Source organism: Panthera tigris, chromosome C2 (genome assembly GCF_018350195.1).
Source record: "Panthera tigris isolate Pti1 chromosome C2, P.tigris_Pti1_mat1.1, whole genome shotgun sequence".
NCBI lineage: Eukaryota > Metazoa > Chordata > Mammalia > Carnivora > Felidae > Panthera > Panthera tigris.
In genome coordinates this window covers 54,033,643-54,053,836 of record NC_056668.1, presented here as the reverse complement: position 1 = coordinate 54,053,836, position 20,194 = coordinate 54,033,643, and the positions used below count along the sequence as shown (strand labels likewise).

The 20,194-nt window shown below is 36.6% G+C and overlaps 1 protein-coding gene across 5 annotated transcripts in view; it reads right to left on the bottom strand.

Annotated features, from left to right (window-relative positions):
• The window catches only part of BBX (BBX high mobility group box domain containing), a 282,646-nt gene that overhangs the window by 159,999 nt on the left and 102,453 nt on the right, over positions 1 to 20,194 (bottom strand). For 3 of the 5 annotated variants that reach the window (XM_042999122.1, XM_042999121.1, XM_042999123.1), the window contains one exon: positions 9,879 to 9,952. The gene's annotated coding sequence lies outside the window, so the exon portion shown is untranslated. The other 2 variants (XM_042999125.1, XM_042999124.1) reach the window with 1 other exon arrangement.

Below are 20,194 nucleotides of genomic sequence, written 5' to 3'. Positions count from 1 at the left end.
TAGCAGAGTTAACTCATGACTGAATTAGGTATTTAAATTTTTAAAATGTTTTATAGTTATCAGGTTCAGAGAATCAATTTATGAAATGGCTGTCATACTTTAAAAGCCATTAAGAATTCATAATACATTTCGTTGTCTTGCTAAAATAGTATTTGAAAATAAAAGTTTATAAAACTTTACTGTAATACTTAAATAATTTATTTCAGGTAATAATTGTTAATACCAAGAATATAAAGTAATAATAATCCTAAAGTAACTACAATCCACTTAATGATAGATGACATCAATATTTTCATATGCTTGAGTTTTGATTAGGTTTTAATAAATTGCAAAAAAAACTGGGGGAAATCTAAAAATCAAACCTCTATCACATATGACTGTGTAGAAAATATTTTAAAGTATCTAACCATATAAAGCACAAACATTATTCTTTCCTAATGATTCAAATCAAGTCCATCCTGTATTCAATAAAGACTTCCAATGGAATAAAGATGCGTACACGATGAAGCTGGACATTTCTTTTATTGTGAATGGAGACAATAAAATGCCTGAAATTCAATTTCAAGGAATGGTTAAGAAGCCAAAAAAGTCAAATTCCACTTTTTACTTACTGTCCATTTTGAGAACAAACACATTTTCTCAACAGTGCCTGTCAAGTTCTGGATTGGCATTGCATCTTCTGGCATTTTTAATCCTCACAACAACCTTATAGATCAGTATTCACTCCATTTCACAGATGAACCTAGGTAACTTTCCCACAACCCAATCACAGTAAAAGCAGAGTCAGGTTAGTCTTGAGTCCATCTGAATCCACAGCCCTCGTTTCTAAGGATCAAGCTACAGCTCAAACAAACAAAAGTGACACATTTAAATCTGTCTTCCATAAGAAAACCTTGAGTTTTTGCCTATCCATATTAATCTCCAGGAAGCAATAGTGAGTATTTATGCAGTTGACAATCTAGAGGCAAGAATAAGAATGTGTATAAGCAATATGAAGTAAAACTTCTAGAGTATTTTTTTCTTAGGCACATTATAAATTCTAATGTATGAAATATTTTATTACAATAGAAATAATCCATAAAAAATTCTAGGATTGTGATGATTAAAACTCATAAAAAGAGACAAAACTGGTACACCTTTACCATCAACAAGATAGATTATAAAAGTCTTATTAGAGAGATTTATTTTATGTTCTCTAAAAAGCGAAACTCTTCAGTGACTACTAAAGGCAACACCTACCATTTTAAGAGAAACAACTAACGTTTCAAACCTGAAAGCTATCATTCCTTTAAAAAGGGTTCACATCACCAAATGAATTGAACGATGAGTCATATGCTTCCTCAAACAGCGAGACAAAACCACTGCTACAGCAAGAGCTTTGTTATTTCACAAGGAGATGGTCTGCGGCTACTGATTTCAAACTTTACCATTGTCTCTTTTACATTATCATGTACCTAATGTGAAGACTTGGGAACTCTAATAATGCTGAAAACACAGTAGGTATTCAAAACTATTTTGAGGGCATGGTTCAGAGTTTCATGTATGTGTCCATCCAGGTGGTGCCTGGATGGACAGAAGGACATACACGACTCTGTGCATGCATGCACCTCACATTTTGTAGGTTTCAGTCTCTCTCTAATCTGGCAATTCTTCATTGGAATTAGTGTGGCAGAACTGAGAATGTTTTAGGACAGTGTTCATCAGATAAACGGTAGCCTTTTATTATTTAAGCCTTCTTTAGAGCCACTTCCTCCCCGTGCAGCTGGCTCTCTCAAGAAACCTGTGCACTGTAAGTGCCTAATGGCAATGTTTAGTGCCTTAAAACATCACCTGAAGTGGACCACTTCGGCCATGAAGAGACACTTGATAATAAATGGTCTTACAGTAAATGTTAAGGAACACTGAAATAGTTACATGATTTAGCTGCTTTTTAAGAATAGTAATGGCAGAGGCAGAACAACTGCAAACTAAACTAAGCAAATTGTACAAGTCTATATAAAACCAAGACACAACATTCTTATCCATCATCTTCACAGATTAATTCAAATACAGAAATGCCCTAAAGATAAACACCACCACTGCCCTCCCCCCACCCTGCAAGAATAAAACACCTAACTGTGGACTTCAGCTTACATTTTTGGTATGTATTAACTGAATCCAGGTACCATACACACAGCATCTCTTCAAGCCCCGTTGAACCAACTTCCCTCCTCTAAATCTCAGACATTCACATGCATTCCACTCGCAGGGCTGCTGATTGACTGTTAGGGAAGTACTTGGTAAAGGTCTTAATAAACCCTTGTTGACTCAATGCATGCTATAAAGGAGTCAATAGGCACCCAGAAAATTTCTGCTGCTCATTTTAAGTTCTTCAGCCCTTTTAACATTTATTGATTATAGGACTAACTGCCAACTGAAAAGCACAGAGAGACTTTTACTTTTGAAGAATGGCTTAATTCTCCCTCAATCCAGACTGGGAAAAATAATTATCTGCAGGTAGACCAGGGGATGCATATTAACACCAAGTTCAATGAATATAGGGTCAACAAAACATGAATTCTGGTAATACTACTTTATCAAATGTTTACTAAACAAAACAACTTCCATATGCCAAACACTGTTTCCAGATTTGGGGGATGCAGCCATGAACAAAAAGACTCCAGTGTAAAACTAAGTTCCTTAGTTTCTTGAAGAGGTTATATGAAGAAACTATATGCATACACTCATACATACTTACTACTTACACTTAAATGTGTACGTACAGAATATCCAGTAAATGCAGTATATATTTTACACTAAAATACACGGAAATTTTGACAAGTATGTTATGAGAAATTTGGCACCATTAGATCCATTTATTTTCCTGGGAAAACACACTTCTCTATAATAGAGATCAAAGGGAATACCAATGTCAGGATAAAAATACTTAATTTAGGGGTGTCTGGGTGGCTTAGTTGGTTGAGCATCAGCCTCTTGATTTTGGCTCAGGTCATGATCCTAGGATCATGGGGATTCATCCCCACAAGGCATGGAGCCTGCTTGGGATTCTCTCTCTCTCTCTCTCTCTCTCTCTCTCTCTCTCTCTCTCTCTCTCTCTCTCTCTTTCCCCCTCCCTCTGCCCCTCTTTTCCCCACCTTCTCTCTCTAAAACAAACAAAAATTAAATTAAAAAAATAAAAATTTAATTTATTCCTGACATTTCAGGGAAGTATTAATGCATGGAATGAAGTCATGCCTGAATTTATACTGTCCTTAACTAGTAAATACCATAATCAGTAGACTAATTTTATTGTTCAGAAGAAATATTCTACTAAAATGTACTGTATACAAAGCTTTTGAGTTTGAGTCATTCTTGTAAATAGTTTTAGAGTGAAATTGAAATCAAAAGTAGATAAGAATCAAGGGGCACCTGGAAGGTCAGTCAGTTAAGCATCTAAACCTTGATTTCTGCTCATGTCATGATCTCATATTCATGAGATCAAGCCCCAAGTTGGGCTCTGTGCTGACAGTACGGAGCCTACTTGTGATTCTTTCTCTCCCTCTTTCTGCCTCTCCCCTGCTTACTTGCACATGTGCCATGTAGTCTCTCATAAACAAACATTTTTTAAAAACTTTAAAAAAATGGGGCGCCTGGATGGCTCAGTCAGTTGAATGTCCAACTTCGACTCAAGTCATGATCTCACGGTTCATGAGTTTGAGCCCCGCGTCAGGCTCTGTGCTGACAGCTTGAAGCCTGGAACCTGTTTCTGATTCTGTGTGTGTGTGTAGTGTGTGTGTGTCTCCACCCCTCCCCTGCTCACGCTCTGTCTCTCTCAAAAACAAACATTAAAAAAAAAACAACCTTAATAAAAAGTAAATAAGAGTTAAAATACCTTTCAACCAATTAAACTAACATCCACAAAATTAGACCACTGCTCAATGGCTTATCCTTTAATCTATAAATACACAAGGTGAGATGATAAATTTTATAAATCAATTTAAAATTATTTTTACACGAAGATGTTTAAGTCTCCGAATTTTGTTTCTTTTGATTAAATTTTGTTTTAGATAGGCATCAAATCATCAGAAACTGAAATTATTCAAGAGATACAATAGGTACACTTACAATAATTCAAAGATAAAACCAAGAGACTTAGGTGGAGTCTATATCAATATCCAACAAGTAAATGTACTCTTAACCCATAACGAATCTCAAACATCCACCAATTGATTTATCTAATAGAAAAGATACACTACATATAGAAAGAAAGAAGTACTACACAGATGGTCAATGAATTATATTTAGGCTATTATTTGAGAAATCCTAGCAATCATTACCTGACTTATGAGCTGATATCAGAGGAAAGGAGAGAAGAAGAAGGAAAAAAAGGGATAAAAAAGGGAGTGAGGGAGGTAAACAGGTAGATATAACAGGTAGACATAACAGATTTAGGACTTCTTGACTTCTGTTGGCATTACTTTAAATACACAATCTTTTCTTTCCATTTGCCAAAATCTTAAGTATAGCTAACTCCTGATCAATATGTGCGTCCACATATACACAAAATTGTTTTGATAAATACAGTGCAGTACTGGAAATATATTTTCTCTCCCTTATGATTTTCCTAATAACATTTTCTTTTCACTAGCTTGCTTTATTATGGCATATAATAATTTATTAATATATTTATTATTAAACTTTAATAAATTAAAATTTATTATGGCATATAATACATAAAACACACAAAATGTGTGTTAATTGACTTTATGTTACAGGTTAAGTTTCTGGTCAACAGTGGGCTGTTAGTAGGCAAGTTTTTGTGGAGTCAAAAGTTACACGCAGATTTTCAACCTGCAATTGGTTGGCGCTCCTAATAATGGCGTTATTCAAAGGACAACTCTACATGCCATTTCCCTGTTTGAGTTCACAAACAACTCAAAGTAAAAGAACACTGCCTAGAAAAATGTGAATTGGCTTGATTATAGTAAACAGAAATAGGTATAACCCAAAAGAGTAATTGAGTTACTCTTCATACTAATTTTCAAATATATTCTATTCCTATAACCAATGAATACACATGGAAATCAACTTTTCAATGATGTAATTCCTCCATTACACAAATCACTCTGATTTTCAGTTCTTAGACTTGATTCTTTCACTTGTAAGAAACTCATTTTCATGCATGGTGACTTCAAAGTGGAAGAAATATGAATTCAGTGATTCCAAATGTCTCCCACCTCAAAGATACAATGATATTTTTAGAATTTTAAACTGTAATAAGTGAGGTTTTCTTGTTTATAGATTCATAGAAAGTATTTTTTTTAACGTTCACTTCACTTTTCGGTACAAAAAAGTGATTACTTCTGCTATGAATTGACTTAATAGCCCTCAAATTCAGAGGGTAAAGCCCCACATCCGAATGTGACTGTACTTGGAGATAGGCCTGAAAAGTAGGTAAAGGTCAAGTAAGATCATAGAGTAGGACCACTGTCCAACAGAACTAGTGTCCTGTTAAGAAGAGGAAGAGACCCCAGAGCTTGCTACTCCATACACACAGAGAAAAGTCCATGTGAGTACACAGCAAGAAGGTGGCCGTCTACAAGCCAGGAAGGGAGACCTCAGCAAAAACAGAATTTGCCTGTATCCTGTTCATGATGGACTTTAGACCACAGAACTGTGAGAAAATAAATCCCTGTTGTTTGACCACCCAGTCTGTGGTATTTTATTATGGCAGCACAAGAAGACTAGATCATCTCTAAAACTAAAGAGCTTACAGTTTTTAGGTAGTTTTTACTGATAATCCAGTCAAATAACTGACAGTTACAATGATGATCCATTTATACAGGCACGTGGGTGGTTCAGTCAACTGAGTGTCCACTCTTGATTTCAGCTCAGGTCATGATCCTAGAGTCGTGGGATGGAGCCCCATGTTAGGCACTGTGCCAAGTGGGGAGCCTACTTAGTATTCTATCTCTCTCTCCTTCTACCCCTCTCCCCACCTGCATGCACACACTCTCCCTCTAAATTAAAACGACAAAAAAAAAAAAAAAAAAAAAAAGACAACCTATTTATAAAGTGAAGAATTTGGAACAACTTGAAGAGCAATTTACTCCCTCAAATTATTTTACATGTTTTCCTAAATTAAACAAATGAAACTGTCATTTTAGAGACAGCATGCAGCTTTGACCCATAAGAGGTATCAACTATGGTGTACCTGATTCTGAGAGTAGGAGGGGATAATATCAATAGAGAAGGTCTTGAAGGAGTCTAAATAATTTAACCCTCATTAGAAAATAGTAACAGGAAGCTCTCTCTGCCCTTGGGTGCTGTCCCCATGTTTTAATAAAAATACATTTTTCCACTGAAACAAACAAAAAGAGGAAAATTGTTACATAAAATCTTGATAGAAATGTTGATTCTTTTGAAACCAAATGGCATTTACTCTACATGGTAAAGAAAATTTCATTGGAACTCTCTCCTGTTCTTGTACCTTGCATCAAGATTTCATCAAATGTGATTTAATCCAGACCTTATTACTATTCAGAGCGAAGGGCACATATCTACATTTGGCAGTCACACTGTCCTTAAAACTCCTGTATTTTCAGTGTAAGAAGTGAATTATTAGATCATAGGGTGGGCTAATATTTCTGCAGGATTTACTCTTTCTCTTGCTGTTAAGAATAAAGCCACTCTGAGACACGTGGATGGCTCAGTAGGTTAAGTGTCTGACTCCTGACATCAGTTCAGGTCGTGATCTCATGGTCCTGATATCAAGCCCCAGGTCAGGCTCCACACTGATAGCACAGAGCCTGCTTAGGATGCTCTCTTTCTTCCTCTCTCTGCCCCTCCCCCCCCTCACACACTTGCTCTCTCTCTCTCAAAATAAATGAACTTCAAAAAATAATAGTAATAAAGCCAAAACCACCCTGTACTTTCAGTAGAACTGTAGGAGAATATATAGGTTCTTACACATTAAGGACAATATATTAAAACACCTTGGAGGTATGCTTCTGTGTTTATATATAAATATACACACATTTTACATATACATACACTGTCAGATGTCTGTGAAAGGTATTTTACAGTGCATTCAAGATTCTTAAACTCTGACCACAATTTTCTTTTTTTAACTACCATTTCTTGAGTGCTTCCTATGTGCCAGGTGCTACATCAGGCACTTGACATACTTCTTTTAACTCTCACAGTCCTACAAGGTAGAGATCAATACAAATAAGTCTATTAAATATACTAGAACCCCTTACTCTATGATGGGACAGTTCCAACGCTTGAAACATCAATAAACTCCTTAGAACTTGTCACAGAGAGGGTACCATAGTTCACTGTATTCTTTTTGGATTAATAAAAATGAAGGGATTCGTGGTCAAATAATTTTACATGTTAAAGAGATTCATTATAAAGAACGAATGGACATTTGGAAGCTTAAAATACTGCATGCACTCTGTCTCTCCAAAAGAGCCATAGGTTCAGATATTACAGGTAAGATATGCACTGTGCATCCCAATCAGCCTTTCCTTGACCATGAGACATGTTCTGGTAATGAAATGAGAGGTAGTGACATGTACCACTTACAACCAACAGTTTTTCACGTTTCCACTATCATTCCTTTTTTTTCTTCCACTTTAAGAGTTATGCATCCCAGGGGCACCTGGGTGGCTCTGTCGGTTAAGTGTCTGACTCTTGATTTCGGCTCAAGTCATGATCTCACGGTTCATGAGTTTGAGCCCCACCTTGGGCTCCAGGCTGACAGCACAGAGACTGCTTGGGATTTTCTCTCTCTCTCTCTCTCTCTGCCCCTTCCCTGCTCGTGCTCTCTCTCTCAAAATAAATAAATAAACTAAGGAGAAGGAAAAGAAAAGGAAAGAAAAGAAAGAAAGTTCTGTATCCCAGAAAGGTTGCTTCTTTAGGTTTGGTCCAGGGACAAAGAGGAAATTGAGCACAGTGGCAGCTGATTCATCAAGAACATGAACAAGAGTGAGAAATAAATTTTTACTGCTATAAACCACTCAGATTTGGGAATTCTTTGGATAATGAAACATAACTTTGCCTAAACTGAATGATACATCATGTTTCCTACATTTATTGGACTCTAGCATCTTTTTGCCATGTAACATCTTCCAGGATCTGCTTCCTAAATTACTCTTGGTTTCACACGGCATCTTTTCTGTTTCTTAGTTAATACTGTATTTAAGATGATCATAAATGTAAGCTAGAAGTATATAGTGTTAGTCATCTTCAATTAGGCTTCTTAAATTTTATCAGCAATTTGAATTTATGTCAGTTTCTTATAGTCAATAAAAAACATTTTATTGAAATTATCTGATTAACATTCAGAAATCACAGATCAGAGGGCTACTTAAGTCAAGACCACCATACTAATGCTGATGAACAATTTAGTTTCCTGAACAGATCAGATACAGTTTCCAGCTTTACTTTCTAGATATGTATTCATATTTAGCAAATTCAGAATATTGCCACAAATTTAATTTTCTTTAGGCCTCACTATATTCAACTCCCTTCAGGATTAACAATGGAGAAGAACAAATTTAAAATTTCAGTATCAATATTCAAATATCTATAGTCTATTCTGCTGACCCAGTAAAACCAAAATCAACTGTGCACTAAACTGGCAGTCTTAAATCCAGAATCTGTATTTGAAACTTAATTGTGCCTCCAAGGATAGCACAAAAAGGAGGAAAAATGATAACCAAGTCCCAACTTCTCAGTGGCATTTAAGATTTTGCTGGCGTTTAAATATCCAAGTAAATAGACATTCAAGCTAAGGTATACATGGGTTACTGTATGTACAATCTTAGACAATGACATTCGGCAGCAGGGCTCAGAAGCCTTACATTTATACCCACGTCATAAAAGCAATATTCAATCATATACTTACTAAAACATGAAGGTAGCCACAGATATTCTAGACAGATTTGAAAAGCTAACAAATCAAAATAATTAAAAACAGGAAAAGATTTAAGATTAATTTTCTATTAATCAGAAAATTAACGAATAAGTTCATAAAATAAACCCTAAAAACTACAACTAAACAATATCTACTAGATTTGTTCATCTTAATTTACATCAAATTCCTGTCTTTAAAGCATCAGTTCACCACAAAGTGTTCAGACATCAGCAATCACACCATCGAGTCGCAGAAAGAGACAACTCTACGCATTTAAGTAGCCATTATTAAGATTAATCTTAAAATACTATTGCCATATCTTAAAACTATTTAAAAAAAAAAACTCTTCTCCTCTGAAAGTAACTTATATACAAGAGGACAGAGTTATAGTATCTGTGAGTTTTAGAGTTTGATATAATTTGTCACATATATATTTTACAATCTCAAGTTTTTCTTCACTGTGTGGTTTTCATATTCAAACAGTTTCATAATGCTGCTACACCTGCCTCTATTATTTTTAACAGATTAAAAAAATACTCCATAATGCTCTGATACAAATTCATTTTTCAGTTAAAGCCAAAGGCAGTGCAAACAAAAATAACTTATGGAGACTAGACCCATTTAATACTTATTTAGGTACATAACCTCTACATATTCAGGACTTGAATAAATTGGACGTTCCACCAACAGGTCATTACCGTGGGGAAACTAATCAGAGATTTTGACATAATTTTTTTAAATTCATGATTTTAAAGGAAAATTTAACTTACTTGATGATGGAGATTAAAATGTCACTTTAAGAAAAAGTGATTCACTAAAAAAGACAAAACCACACAAAGGTATCACCCTTCCCTGATCACTATGGAAGGTGAACGTATCAGATAGGAAAAAGCGGAGACCAGCTTGGACAGCACATAGTTCTTGCCGGCTTCACTGCTTCCAGCTAAGTATGATGCACCTGTGATGCTGCTCTTACCGGTCAAGTCAAGACTTTCCATTGTGATTTGAATGGAACATCAGAACTTCCAGCTTCTGTGATGCAGCAGGATTCTGTGAAAGACCAAAAGCAAATGGTGAGCCGTGAAGGACTTTAAAAAAAGCTGACACTTCTTGTCCTTTAGCAAAATTATACCCCCAAAATGAGTAATGGCCAAACAACCAAAACAGGCATATTAATAAAAATTCCTTTGCTAACACGATTTAGAGAAAGTGGCCTAAAATGTTTATGGTCAATTTTAATTTAACAAAAAAGACAGTCACTAAAATTATTCAACGGAAATTCTGAGATTAAAGTTATAGATAGGCAATAACTTGTCAGGCTTTTGGCTAAAATCAAGTGTAGAATTACACACAAATCCACTGGAAAAACAAGACATTAAACTGATATTCTAACTAGATTCAAGTTATTTTAAATGACTGGTCCAATCAAACCAGATAAACTGTGGTTCAGGTATTAATCTTATCATTTTTCTTTTAAATGTTTTAAAGATGAGGGGCTCCTGGGTGGATCAGTCGGTTGAGCGTCCGACTTTGGCTCAGGTCACGATCTCGCGGTCAGTGAGTTCGAGCCCCGCGTCAGGCTCTGTGCTGACTGCTCAGAGCCTGGAGCCCGTTTCAGATTCTGTGTCTCCCTCTCTCTCTGACCCTCCCCCGTTCATGCTCTGTCTCTCTCTCTGTCTCAAAAATAAACAAATGTTAAAAAAAAAAAATAAAAAAAAAATGTTTTAAAGATGAGTGAAGCAACACAGTTTTGTTTTATCTTGTTTTTGTTTTTGTTTTTTTTTAAGGTGAGGAGTAAGGGGAGACATCCACAGAGAAAAAAATGTTACCAAAAAAATTACTTTCTAGCTAAAAGTGATGAAGTAAACATAGGAAAGAGGATCAAAATCAGCGAAAGGTTGTCCACAAAAACTAAATGGAACATTTGACATTAATAATACTGCAAATATAGACATATAACTAAGTTGTATCACTTTTAAGAATTCAGTTATTTCAGTTTCTAGGTGAGATACATTTATTTAGTTGCTAGGATGCTCTAATGGTAATACTAAATTCACATTCAACTAAGACAGAATTTCCTACCCCTTTGCCGGTTGTATTTCTTTACAATCAGCAGGCTACTCCGTACTCTAGAAACTGGATATCATGTACTGGCTTACAGCTCTATCAATATTATTAGTCATTTTGTGACATAACTCAAGCCTTTTACTGAATCAGCCACTATGACATGGAAGCACTTACATTAAATATCAAAAATATGTAATGATTCATCTGAGTAATCCTATCTAGACTTAAGACAATTCAGTTACCACCCAGTGCTATTGAAGAAAACAGCTGCAAACAACGAACAAAATATTAAATGGTCTCATGTGGCTTCATACAAGTTACTACTCATACACCCATATTTTTTAAAACAAGAGTATGGATGAAATGATAAATCCAGATCTTTGAAGCAAACTACAAAGGACCCATATGAATACTTTCAAATAAAATGACTGTGTTTTTACTAAGTGTACAATTCCAAAAACCAAGTAGTGATGTAGAAGTCTCTTCTTAGCTATCATAAAATAGACAACTGACATTATTAAAAATACTATTTAAAAAAAATTCATTATCTCATATATTTAATCACCTAATTTTTTTCATATAAATCCAAAAGTCAATATAGAAAAGAAACATTAAAATAAACACTGTTAAAAAAAAAAAAGAAAGAAAAGAAAAACACTGTAAAAAATAGGTAAAAATCGTTAATAAATAATTATAAAAAACTGTTAGGTAAATAAATTGGTATAAATGAAAAAAAATTATACTGTCAAAAATGGGAAAGGAGGGTCCAACATTAATTAACAGTGTGGATTTAATTCTTATTTTGGTTTAAAGATTTGTGTTCTTTTTGGTTTAAGAAGTGGGCACATGCTATGTGAGAAATAAAATATGTTAATATATCCTATACACATAACTTCTTTTAGGAGCCGAAAAATAAACTTTCCCTAATCTTTGGGTACCCTTGTCGATGTGTTTGTTTATATAATCAAATACACATATACATATCAAAAAATGGACTCTAGTTACACCTTATTTTGATGATTATTCAATAATTTATCCACTGTGATGCAACTATCTGTGGATAAGTGCGGAGGGACAGTAAGGAGGCGGACTATGCTGTGGCCAGTAGGGGTTTTAAAACTCTTAGGGTAACAGAGAAATCTTGTTGGACTTAACTGACTGGGAGAGAGAAGCCAGGGAATCAGCCATGAAGTAGAGGTCAATTTCAAGGCTGAAGATTCTGACTGAGACAGACTCCCTTTGAGTTCTCTGATAGCCAACCTTAGAGACTCCAGATTTTATCTGGTTCTTACAAATGCCCACATGAGTAGCTTCAGAAAAAGCAGTTTCAGCATAAGCTGCTCTGCATTTAAAGTTACAAATACTTCACAAAGTGTTATCATGTGATGGAAATGGGTGGCTGTGTGAGGTGTCAGAGGACAGAGCGGGGCAAGCAGGGGGAAATGCCCAAGGTGCGAACACAACCCTACAGATTGGGGGCTTGAAGGTGCCCTTCTTCCACAGCCAGGGCAGATTTTCACCTCAGCCAGCTCATGCCTGTGTTTTCTGAGTTCCACTTTGGTTTCTTCTCAACCTTCACTCTCATCCTTAGCTCACACTGCCTCGTTAAGAATCTGTTCTCTTCTCCTTTTCAAGACCTGTTTCCTACCAGTGACCTCGCCACCCCCAGGGGATGCATACCTAGCAGGACTGATCAGGCACAGCTCAGGATTCCCTCTGAGAAACTTCATGGCAGGTGGGAGAACTATCTATTAAATATCTATTATTTACCTCTCACTGCAAATTGGGCATCTGACTTGGCATTTGAAAAACCTATCTTAAAGAATGGGCCTCAGCAACCACTGAAAGATCCCAAAGCAACTGGCTTTCTGGCACGGCTTACACACTGCCCCTTGGGGTGCTATGTTTTGAAAAGCTTATTATACTAAAATAAGGTGAGGTGCCACTTCTTACAATGAGACAGACTCCCAATTAGTGTTAATGTACAGTATAACATTCAAAGGCACATCATGGTAAAATCCCCTTCTATGCCAACACTGGGTGTTTTGCACCCTGATGTCATTACTAGCCCGTCAGTTCAGAAGAGACTCCAAGGTAACCATGTTGCCCACTTATATGGAAGAATATTTAATCCCCACGAATGACTGCTTTTCTGATGTTTTCATCAATTCTCTGGATAATAGATTAAGCTTTAACTAACTCATTTTCATACATAACCTTAATTCAATCAAGCTCAATAAAAGTCATTCTGGACTGCAATTATTTGCTAAAGAACAATTACATTCAAATGAAAAAAAATTTGTTAGTCATGATACAATGCATGGTACAGATGTCTCTCCATTTATGGTACCATAAACAACAACAAAAAAATAGCCAAACTAATTGAAAAGGAAATAGATTTTTCCTCATTCTCCTGAAAAATAGAATACTCTTGGTTTTACACCTGAAGAAAACAAAATGGAGAACCCAAGAAAGCACATTTGAAAATTATTATTTCCAATGTTTATGCTTTGAGACTGTATTTCTAATCTGAGAGAGTCAGCATGACCTCTGAAAGCCAAAACAAGTCCAAGTCACAAATAATAGTCTTAATACTCACTCTTTTGCTAAATCTTTCACTGCTTTCCTCCATTTCCCCAGCAACATGTATTCCACTCCCCATAGGTTATGATGTAGGTTTTCTTAAAAGATTTTTTTCTGTCTTAAAACTACTTCTTTACATGAGTACAATTCTTATATTTTCCTCAATTCACTCTTTTATATACTACATGCTTACAAATAAAACTTAAATACAAACTCCAAGCTATTACTTCTGTGTAATATATCATTATTTGTAGTCTAAAAGATTCTCACTGGGGTGCCTGGGTGGCTCAGTTGGTTAAGCATCTGACTTCTGCTCAGGTCATGACCTCGAAGTTTGTGGGTTTGAGCCCCACATCAGGCTCTGTGCTCACAGCTCAGAGCCTGGAGCCTGCTTCAGATTCTGTGTCTCCCTCTCTCTCTGCCCCTTCCCCACTCATGATCTCCCTCTCTCTCTCTCTCTCTCTCTCTCTCTAAAGGAATAAACATATAAAAAAAATTTAAAAATAAATAAATAAAAGATTCTCACTGATTTAACAAAAGCCTTCCCTGTCCTGTGTGTGCCTAAGGTCTTCACCCAATCTCCTCAATAGTGGTGTCACACACATTATTCAATAGTACAGTACTGAAAATGCACATCAGCTGTTTAGCAATTTTAGGCAATGAATTCCATGCTTTAGATCACTGTGGTTCACCCATAGGCCAAAGGATGCTTTTCCTAGAAATAATAAGCTGATAGTCTGACCTCCAGTTAAATCACTTCCTGAAATAAAATATCTTCATATAGACAAAGATAACTGCAGATATATACTTACACACACACATACATACATACAAATCTACACATACACACATATATATGCTTTTTAACAAGTGCTGTCTTTATTCATACAATATATTGCCAACACTTTCGTTAAAATCTTTATACTTGAAGCTTAAACCACAGCTATTTCACAGGCATTTTTGGCCAGGCACCAATCTTTAACAGAAATTACAACTGTCAGCTATACTGAAAATGGAAATCTCTTAAGAGAAAATGCAAATTTGAAGTACCTCTCTGTCATCTTCCCACGTAGGCCCTTGCATTTCCTCATGACCCAGGGCCTTTAGGGTAAGGAACTTTACATATAGTAATACAGGCAAAACAAGAGTTCTCTAGATATCTAAGTCATTACAGATTTGTCCATCTGTTTGGAATTCCCAGTAAGCTGTTAGAAAACACTAGCAGGCAGAGACAAAAAATTCTAGCAATCGTTGTTTGACACGGACCTCTTATGATAGCAAGATGAAATATTTGGAGGACACCTGGGTGGCCGGTTCAGTCAGTTAAGCTTCCCATTCCTGATTTCAGTTCAGGTCATGATCTCACAGTTTGTGAGATAGAACCTGATGTTGGGCTCGACACTGACAGTACAGGGCCTGCTTGGGATTCTCTCTCTCCCTCTCTTTCTGCCCCTCCCCTACTTGTGCTCTGTCTCTCTCTCAAAATAAATAAATAAACTTTAAAAAAAAAGATGAAAGGTTTGGAAATCCTCTCCTTTTCAGGACTCAATACTGACCAATTATAAAATTTGCTTTAAAAACTACCTACCATCTATCTATATGCCAACAGCACACAGATACAAATGATACAACCTTTTATAGTTTCAGAAATTATTAATGACTTACCACGTATTAACACTGCAAATAGGAGTGTGTTAGTTGCTGGTTTTTAGAAACTGATGATCTAGTCGGGTAATCTCTCTCTCTCTCTCTCTCTCTCTCTCACGCACACGCGTGCACACACACACATACACACAACGTTAAATAACAGTAGAGAAAAATGCATGCCAAAATGGCAAACAAAGAATTCAAACCAGTTAGGATGCACAAGGGAATCTACGCGGGAAGTGACTAAAGCCGGCACCTGAAGCTGAAGTGTGGCAATTTGGGATATGGGGAGACAGCAGATGAGGGGAGTGTTACAGGCACGGGACGAGCCAAAGTTCAGTACTGGGAAGAAGCATGCTGGAAGGGACAGGAAGCAGATCTAGCTGAAGTGCAGGGCTCATATCAGAAAGTGGAACATGAAACGTGGGCAAATGAGAAAGTAATGCAATTTGCTTTTTTTTTTTTCCCTCTCCATCGTCTCAAAGAATAGAGTACAGTTAGCAGCATGGTGTTCTGCAAAGCACACTGACCTTAGTTAGGGCCAAACCCTGCATCTACCATTTACCACCCTGCAATTGTGGGTCGATTCCTGGGACTCTCTGAGCCTCCATTCCTCACCTTCAAAATGAAGATAACAATCCCTCCACTTCTAAAGGTTGCCTTGAATTATTAGAAGATACAGATACTCAGGGCTTGGCATACAGTAAATGCTCAATAAATATCCGTAATCTCACTAGAGTTAAAACTAAATGACAGAGGGGCGCCTGGGTGGCTCAGTCAGTTAAGCGGCCGACTTCAGCTCAGGTCATGATCTCGCGGTCCATGAGTTCAAGCCCCGTGTCGGGCTCTGTGCTGGGCTCTGTGCTGACAGCTCGGAGCCTGGAGCCTGTTTCAGATTCTGTGTTTCCCTCTCTCTCTGCCCCTCCCCCGTTCATGCCCTGTTTCTCTCTGTCTCAAAAATAAATAAAAACGTTAAAAAAAAAAATTAAAAAAAAAAAAACTAAATGACAGAAAAGCATTTAATAAAGTTACATTGTGAACACACTGAAATTTGCCTTGAATATTCTCAGCATTTGGATGCTAAGTAAATTGCCAGTTTTTCCAGTGGGATTTCACTGTAGATTCTGTTTTAATTTAGGTGGTTTTAACATACTTTTAACTCTGACAGTCTGAGAAGCCACTTTTTACTCCTACCAATTTCGAGGTACATTTGCTGATTTGATAATATGGGTATTTCATTATAATACTCATTTGCCATAAGAATGTTGTTTCAAAGACCATGGTGGAACCATGAATTTCTGCAGTTTCCATAAGTAGAGGTGGAAAATGAGTAGGCATTAGTCCCGTCAGATGGCTTGGCAGGGAAGCAGTGAATGCCTCTTTTATACTCTTGTGAACTACATAAATGTGCCTTTGACCTTCTCAGGCAGGGGAAATTGCACATTTAAGGCAGAAGGAGTTTCACTTCCAGGAAGAGTATAAAAACACGCTTGCTAGCAGCTACATCAGGAATACCAACAGGGAAACCCCAGGTACTTTGGGAAGATTCATTAGCTCTATCAAGCCACTGAGCACCGAGCTGGAAAATATAAGGTTAGGATAATCCCAGCCCTGTGGGATAACCTGCCATACTTTAGGTAGGTTAGACCAAATAAACCCTGCCCTACACACTTCAGGAATTAGCCTGAACCTTTAGGGAGGCGTTCTGTGAAAAAAACCCACTGGAGAAGCCTTAGAACCACCTTGTCCTTTGAGGTAAGAAAGGTTTCCTTTAAACCTGCTTTCACTTCAGCAGTAATTCGCAATATACAGAAAGTCACATTTACTTAAACAATTTAGTCCAAAGTCATTCAGTTTTAGGAAGTCAGTCATTTGCAATTTACATAAATTTTAAATGGAAAATATTCTGTTCTGAGAAGTAAAGGGCACTAGCCTTTCCCTTTTTTCCCTTAATTAACTAATTAATTAAATAGCACAATTTAAAGAAATCATAAAAACAATTTAAAATCATGTGATGTTATGAAAAAGTACATTTCTATTGATATTTTACATTGTGGTTTTTTTTTGCTTAAGAGAAACTACTATTCAGGAAATAATCCCTTTCCTTTTCAAGTGCCTAATGTATATCTAGTAAAAGCTTAGCTGCAGAGAGACTCTTGCTTCAAATATGTTAATTGCAAGAATATTCCTCATATGAAGACAGAAAGAATCTGCTCAAAAGTGATCCACAGTCAGTGTCAATACACTCCATTTTGAAGTTATTTATTCACCGAACAGTTGTTCCTGGGACAAACAATACCACACAGTGATTACTGTGTTATCAGAAAGATCCAAGAAACTTTTCTTAGAGGGACACAGAGAAGTCCAATCACATTTCCACAGCTGAAACTAGGGCAGACCCAAAAAGGTAAAGTGATGGGACAAAAGGCATTCAGCTGGTTTATGACCAATAAATACCTCAGGTCACCACAGTGCTTTCCCCATGATTCCATGCTGCTAACCTGCAGGATCTGATGTCCTCCCCACTAGAGATTCCAATAAATCATGGAATCACAAAATGCTGGAGGCAGATGAGAGCTGGAGTCTCCTGCATTCAACCCCTCTGACCACAACAAGCTAGAGTCAGAGCTAGGCCAGAACCCAGGACTCCAGTTTGCCATTCACAGAACAACAGGATGATCCAGATCAAGTTACATTAGATCCTTATTCTCCCTGTAGTCTTCAGAGAAGCAACATTCAACTGGAAAAGGATCATAAAACATGGCCTAACTTCTCACTCGCAAGGTTAGAGGGTCAGAGACTGCTTCTTGGCTCTAGAACACTTTCCCCCTCCCAGTTTGAAGACAGAGAACGACATTGTTTTAGTTGTAGAAATGAGCATTTAAAATATTTGTCTTTTTAAATATTTTTATAAAAATACGTTGGAGTAAAGCGTTAAAGTTGGTTTACACGCATGGAGGAAGGGAGTCTAGAGGAACTCCGTACTTTCCACTCAGCTTTGCTGTGAACCTAAACCTGCCCTAAAAAAATAGTTTATTAAACTTAAAAAAAAAAGCGAATGTCAGTGTATTTCGTTCTAACAATATTAAAATTAAATATGGACTAAAAATGCCAAGATAATGACAGTTGAGAATATATAAAGAGCAATTCTCCTTTAAATATGCTCACTCCTACTAGAGACACACAGTACCAACTATGTCCTCCATTAAAACTAAGCACATGCCCTACAACAGCCGCTACCTAGTACAAATACTCCACTGGTCACTAATCCTTAAATGCCTCTGCATTAGTTGCTACTGCTCCTACGGCAGTCAATATTTAAAGAAATATAGGAGTGCCTGGCTGGCTCAGTCAGAGGAGCATGCGACTCTTGATCTTGGGGGTTGTGAGTTCAAGCCCCATGTTGGGTGTAGAGATTAGTCGAAAATAAAATCTTAAATAAAATGAAATAGTAATATATAATATTTGGTTCAAATTAAGCCAATTAAAAAAAACACAAAGAAAATAGTCTCCAAATATTCCCACTGGTAGACACAAAGCCACCTTTTGTTACTAATTCTAGTATAGCAACCCTTCAGAGCTCAGTGTTCTACAACCCCAGGGGCCACCTATTACAGGGAATACCAAGTGAATAGTAAAAGGCTATCCTGAAGCAGCCCAAGAGACATCTGTAATAGCTATACTTTACAAAACTGCTAGTAAATATTTTGAAATTTTAACTTTTTTATAATTAACAAAAATCAGATTGTGTAACCTTTCAAGCTACAAAGGAAATGCACTGTAGAGCATTTTTTAATGTTTATTTATTTTTGAGAGAGCAAGCGTGAGCAGGGAGGGGCAGAGAGAGAGGAAGACACAGAATCCAAAGCAGGCTCCAGGCTCTGAGCTGTCAGCACAGAGCCCAATGAAGGGCTTGAACTCACAAACGAGATCATGACCTGAGCCGAAGTCAGATGCTTAACTGACTGAGCCACCCTCGTGCCCCCTGTAGAGCATTTTTTAAATAAGAAAATAATCAGCCACAAAAGTGCATTTTTCTATACTGGCTTTTCTTAAGTAGCCTGACCAGTATACATGTATCTCCCATTATCTGATAAAAGCACTCTGATTTTAGGAAAATACTCCTCCTTACTCACGGACCACGTACACTGTGTGGGACTGATCTAATTCCACCTAAGCTTCAGAACAGAAATACTACCCAGGCTCACTAATCAGCTTATTCTATCTTCTTGGACAGTATGGTTGGGTGAAAACTGGGTATGAAACCTGCATCAGGGCACAACACACAAAATAACAGATGTGTTACACTCTATTATTACTAGCACCTGAAGTGAAAGGAGAAAAGAAAGTAGAATGGTTTACATTTTTGTTGCAATAAGAGAAAAAGAACATAAAAGGATTGGACCACATACTTACCTCCTGAAAAGAAATGAAAGGGAGCATGGATTTATTTTACTTTAGTTCAAATCCTAATTTCAACAAATTAATTCCAATTTCTTGGCACATAATGCCATTCAAATATAATAGTTTGAGATATTTAAATTTCAATCTGTACTCCTGCAACACCAATTTGTTTCAATTTCTATTTCCTATAAGACAAGCTTCAGGTTTCAACAAAAACACTGAAAAAGTGGCTAATGTTAATCTGACATCTAAAACCAATTCTAAGGACATTTCCAGTGTCTTGAAATTTGTTATGTGTGCTTTATACTTAAGTAGATAGTGGCACATAATTCATTTTCCATGCCTGAAGATATATTTTCTCAGATTTAGGAGGAAGGGGTAAAAACATAACTTGGAATAGCTGGGAATACAGTGTTTTGCTTTGTCATAGTTACCATACATGTTTCTGGAAAAAAAAAGTAATCAATTTTTGAAGAATTAAAATATGACACCAAAACTGTTGTGAATATAATGCTTTAAAGGGAATCTTCTTTGTAACTTGACTTGTGTTTATAGTCATAGTCAATAAAGATCCAAAGATTTGGGTATCAT